The sequence below is a fragment of the Crocuta crocuta genome, unplaced genomic scaffold (genome assembly GCF_008692635.1).
Source record: "Crocuta crocuta isolate KB4526 unplaced genomic scaffold, BGI_CrCroc_1.0 scaffold119, whole genome shotgun sequence".
NCBI lineage: Eukaryota > Metazoa > Chordata > Mammalia > Carnivora > Hyaenidae > Crocuta > Crocuta crocuta.
In genome coordinates, this window is record NW_027551562.1 from 8,364,556 (window position 1) to 8,370,391 (window position 5,836).

Consider the following 5,836-nt stretch of genomic DNA (forward strand, 5'->3'; position numbering starts at 1 on the left):
CAATACCTGATTTTGTTCCTTCCTCCAGCGGAGGCGACAGGGGCCCAGGTGGCCTCCTCACTGAGCGGTCAGCGAATGGGGCAGACGCCAGTGAAACAGACTATCCTGGGTCTTGAAACGACAGCAGGAAATGCAAAGTGCTATTACTACAAATTACGAGCACCCACTACTGTGCCATGTCACACGTCCGTCCAGGGCCTAAGTGACGGTCTGATTTCGTCACAACGTGGCTACTCTATGCCTGTCTTACAGAGGAGGCTGAAAGTGTCACAGCAAACACCTGAGGAGCCCCAGAGCCCGCTGGAGCCCAGGTGCATTTCATCTGCTACCAGCAGGCTCAAGCCTCCCGGACCCTTCTTTTCAGCAAGATCGTCACCGTGACTTTCATAGGAAACTCCATGACAGAGCAACACCGCCCACTGCTCACACACCCCAGTGGCTCCGGAGCACATCACAACCCGGGCTTCTGCCTGTATGCTCTGCTGAAACCTCGCCCAACAAACTTTATGAGGTTGCCAGCAACTTGCACGCAGCCAAATTCAGGGGTCTTTTCCACATTTTTCCTCCCGGCCCTCCCTGCCACGAACAGTGTCACCTGTTCAGAAGCCACCTCTCCTCCTGAGTCCCTCCGGCACGTCTGTCCACTCCCCACCCCCCGGACACTGCTGACACAGGATCCTCCCGAGTGCTGGCCCCGCACCTTCCCCGCCTGCCACTCATGGCCTCGTCTCCAGCTCAGCTCAGACTCGCCCCTGAGCCATGGGCTTGTCTGCACAACCAGCTACCGCCCTCCAGGCACAGGGGCGCGACTCGGTGTCCCCTGGAACTCAGGACACACCTGCCAATTCCCCCTCCACCCCTGCCACACGCTGCCAATCTGAGGCGTGCCCGTTTTCTCCTTGGAATGCCTCCACTGTGCGTCTTTCCCATCCGCACCTGACACCGTGGTTCAAGGCTTCACCATCCCCTGCACAACCAGAGGCAGCCCATCTCCTGGCCCTGTCCTATGAGCCACCAGAACAGCGAGTCCACACCACACCCGACACGCGACACCCTACCATCCCTCAAGCCCCGGGCGAGCTAGCCCCCGCTGGCAGGAAGGCGGCCCCTGAGTACGGCGCAAGCAGGTGCCTACTGGGCACCAGGACCCGGGCCAGGACGAGCAGACGCAACGCTGCCATCTCTGTGGGGAGTGGGCCCTACTCCCATCCCTGGTTCACAGACAAGAAAACCGAACCCACGGGGCTCCCGTGACCTGCCTGAGGTCACACCCAGTCAGCGGCAGAGCCCAACCGACCCACAGCCGTCGGCCCCAGGCCCGCGCCCTCGGCCACTCTGTCACCTCTACCTGCCTCTCATCACCTGTCACCGCTCACTCCTTCAAGACGTGCACTCCAGAGACCCCCTGCGCCCACACCTCCCTCTGCTCACACTGCGCCCTGACGCCCCAAGCAACCCAACTCAGCCCTTGGAACAGGAGCCCCAACCGTCCTCCCCGCTGCCACCCCTTTTAGGACCTTTTCCACACGCTGCCACCTCAGAGCCAGGGGGCACGGCGTCTGCCTGGGATGGAAGCGTCAGAGGGTGACACGAAGCACAGGCTCAAGCAGCACGACAGAAAGGTCACCAAAGCAGAACTCCGGCATGTGTCGCTATTGGGGGGGAGAGACGGCTCTCAGTCCGGGTGGGGCTCGGCTGGGCGTCCACACGAACACCATCACAGCCGTTTCCAGATATGAGCTTAGAATAATGTACATTTCTGTTAAATATACTGTCCCACCCGCCCAAGCCTTGTAATGTACAGTTTTGACACTCCGTGACTAGTCTTCCCTTCTCTGTCTCCCCTTGAGCCTGTGAGCGACTCGCGGACCAGGCTCCCAAGGGCAGTGCAGGCTCTGGGACAGTGTGCGCGTGGTGACACCCAGGAAGCACGAGGTCCTTGCCTTCCAGGCCCCAAGTTCACCCAGGGTGGTGCGGAATATAAACCGGGAAACGTGGCAAGGCCAGGAACGAGTGCAGTCACAGCAGGGACGAGCCCGGAGCAGCATGGTGCCTCTTGCTAGGGAACTATCTGCTGCCGAGGGACATACGTGACCGGCCACTCCAGTGAGGGGCATCGAGGGAGAAAGCAGGCTGGCTGAGCGGGGCGGCAGCGCAGGGTCCGGACACCTGCACCTGGGGCTCGCCCTGCCAGCCTTCCATCCCCCAGGCGTGTCTATAGCCTCCCGTCCAGAGAAAGAACAGTGGCTTTCATTTGCAGAGCCCAGGACCAGGCCTGAGCGTGCTAGGCTACCCCACACCCCTCCCCACTCAGCCAGGAGCCGGGATCACCTACCGAACAGTTGGAGGAGAGCAACCTGTCCCCAGCCTCCCCTCTGGGAAAAGTGCTATTGGCTTATCCGGACCCAAAGCCACCATCTCTGCATCCCACCACCAATGACAAGAGTACAGGCAGGGGATCGATCACACCTAAGCACGCTCCCTGCCGCCTTCACTTTCCCAATGATGCCCGGTCACCCAAGGCAGTCATCTGGGTGATGGATCTGGGACTCATAGCTTACACTCAGGGTCGGGGGGAGCATGCTGAGCCAATGTCAGCAGCAATATCACATGGGTCCAAGTAGAAAGCAAGCAGTTAGGTCTCTGGGGACCTTAACTGTGACACCTGTAATGAGGTGAAGGATAAATAGTTTTGTCAAAGACTTTCTCAAAGATTTCACAAACCATGGTGAAGGGGTCTCGTGGGATGGGCGTGATAGCAGTACCACTTTGTACCTGTGCCCCACCCCCACCCTCCGTCANGCCTCCACGCAGCCGCTCTGTAAGGCTGGGGACCACGGTGCTGAGCCGTGTCCCAGGTCACACAGCACGTCAGCACCCCAAACGGGCCTCAAACCTAAGCCCGCCTGGTGCAAAGCCAGCTCCAGTTTTAGGCCTGCTGAGGGTACAGAACAACACAGGCATCTGATGGGAGCACCTCAGAGCAAACTGGAAATGCCACGAGTCAAAGCCAGGTGAGAAAACGGAGCTCAAGATGTCTTTTAAGTTAATATTCCACAAGCCATGAATATGGATTTCGTTCTCTATCCACGGTAAAAGGCGACGCATAGGCTAACCCTGTACCTCTGCAAGGAGGCTGTGACACTTGAGGGCCTCTCCCTCCCCGAGGGCCTGGCCCGGGCAGAAGGGTGCTCTTCTCTGGGTGAAACTGCTGCAGCCAGGAAGCCCACACCCCCCGACACGGAAGGGCAGGGTCTGCAGAAATCTGTGCATCGGGTGCATGAACAGAGGCTGCTGGCGCAGAGGTGGGGAGACGGAGATGGAGACCAAGCCCGGTCTCACTGCCCCTCCTGACGAGGCGGGTCTCGGCTCCCGTCAGCAGGTCAAGTAGCCGGCCCGAGGGCGAAAGGCAGCGGTAAAGGAGGTTGTCCTGCTTGCTCCCCTCCAGGGCATCCTCAGTGTTTACAGTGGCCCTTGCATGTGTTCGTGGGGACTTAATTTTTCAGTGATTTTTTTCATAGAAGTGAATTTGACTTGACACAGAACTAACCAGTCTTTTTTATTTTTTTATTGTTTATTTATTTTTTTTGAGAGAGAGACAGAGAGCAAGCTGGGGAGGGACAGAGAGAGGGGAGGGGGGAGACGCAGAATCTGAAGGAGGCTCCAGGCTCCAAGCTGTTAGCACAGGGCCTGACACAGGACTCAAACTCACCAACTGTGAGATAGTGACCTGAGCTGAAGTCGGACACTTAACCGACTGAGCCACCCAGGTGCCCCAGAACTAACCAGTTTAAAATGAATAATTCAGTGGCATTTAGTATATTCACGTTGTACAACCACCACTCGATCCAAATTCAGGACACTGTCATCATCCCAAAATGAAACCTCGTACCCATTACACAGCTGTTCCTCCGACCACCGTCCCGCCCTTCAAACTGCCCCTCTGCATTCTGTCTTCATGGATTCACCTGTTGCAGATATTTCACATAAATGGAATCATGTTCTCTCTGGTAACATGTTTCCAAGGGTCATCCATGTTGTTGCATGTGTCAGTATTTTATTCTTCTTTAAGGCTCGAGAATGGTCCACTCTGCAGAAAGCCCACCATTTTTCATCCACTCACTGATACAGATTTCCACTTTTTGGATACTGTCAATGGGGCTGTGCCAACACGAGTGTGCATGCATCTGTTTGAGCCCCTCTTCTCAATTCTCAGGTGTAAACCCAGGAGTGGAATGGCTGGATTACGTGGTAACCTCTGGCTTTCTGAGCACCCGCCAGACTATTTCTACAGCAGGTTCGTCAAGGACATCCCCAGCAGCAAGGTAAACAGGTCCCAAGGTCTCCACATCCTTACCAACACTGGTTCTTTTCCATTTTTCTGACAAAACCCATCCTAGTGGGTGTGAAGCTGTACCTCGTAGTGGTTTTGAGTTGTATTCAACAATTACTTTTGATTATAAGTGTAATCAATGTCCACCATTAAAAACAAAAAAAGACACTGTTACTTTTCCTTACTCAAATGAATCTTCTCAGACTCCTCTGGGCTCATGCTCCTCCTTGTACTGACTTCATCGTTGGCCCACCTGCCTGTCTCCACTGGGCGGCGGGGGGGGGCGGGGGGCCCTAACGACAATTCACAGCAGTATCTCCAGTGTCTACATATTCTTTAACAACTAATTTTTAAAAGCCTCCTACGTCCCAGGCACTATTCAAGACATTCAGGGAGGGATGGACAAAGAGCAAATCAAAAAAATACATGGAAAAGACTAAGAAGAAACCACAACAATCCCAAACCTTTGGGATGCAGCAGAGCTGCTCTCCAGGAGAAGATTACAGCAATACAGGCCAACCTCAAGAACAATCTCCAAAAGCTAAACCTGACACGTAAAGGGGCTAGAAAAAGAACAAAGCTCCAAGCCAGTCCCAGCCACAGCAATCAGACAAGAAAAAAATTAACAGGCGTCCAAATGGGTAAGGAAAAAGTAAAACATTCACTATTTGCAGATGACATGAAAGCATATACACAAAACACTATAGACACCACCGAAAAAACTAGTAGAATGGATAAATGAATTTAGTAAGATCACAGGATACAAAATTAATACACAGAAATCTGTTGCATTTCAATAAACTTGTAATGAAGTAGCAGAAAGAGAAATTAAGAAAACAATCCCATTTACAACTGCAGCAAAAATCAAATACCTAGGAATAAACGTAACCAAAAGGTGAAAGGCCAACTCTACAACTTCACTGATGAAAGACATCGAATAGCACAAGCAAAGGTAAAGATACTCCAGGCTCATGACCTTTAAGGACCAATCCTGTTAAGACGCTCACAGCGTCCAGAGCAAACTGCAGATTTAATGCAATCTTCAGAAAACTACCAACAATGTATTTCATAGAAATGGAATCATCTTCCTATTTGTATGGAGCCACAAACGACCCTGAATAGCCAAAGCAGTCCTGAAAAAGTAAACTGGAGGTATTTTAATCATGGATTTCAAGATATGCTACAAAGTTGTAGTAATCCAAACAGTATGATACTGGCACAAAAACAGACACGCAGATCAACACAACAGAAGACAGAGCTCAGAAATAAACCCACATTTATATCCTGAATTAATCATTGACAAAGCAAGAAAGAATATCCGATGAGGAGAAGACGGTCTCTTCAGTAAGTGTGCCGGGAAAGCTGGACAGTGACATGCAGAAGGAGACTGGACCACTTGCTCATACCACACACAGGAATGAATTCACAATGGATCAAAGACCTAAGTGTGAGATGTGAAACCATACAACTCCTAGAAGAAAACATAGGGCAGGATTTTCTTTT

General features: G+C 52.7%; 1 protein-coding gene across 2 annotated transcripts in view; it reads right to left on the reverse strand.

The window, feature by feature from the left end:
- Positions 1-5,836, reverse strand: part of TRAPPC9 (trafficking protein particle complex subunit 9) — a 544,285-nt gene that overhangs the window by 321,273 nt on the left and 217,176 nt on the right. The gene's annotated exons all lie outside the window — the stretch shown is intronic.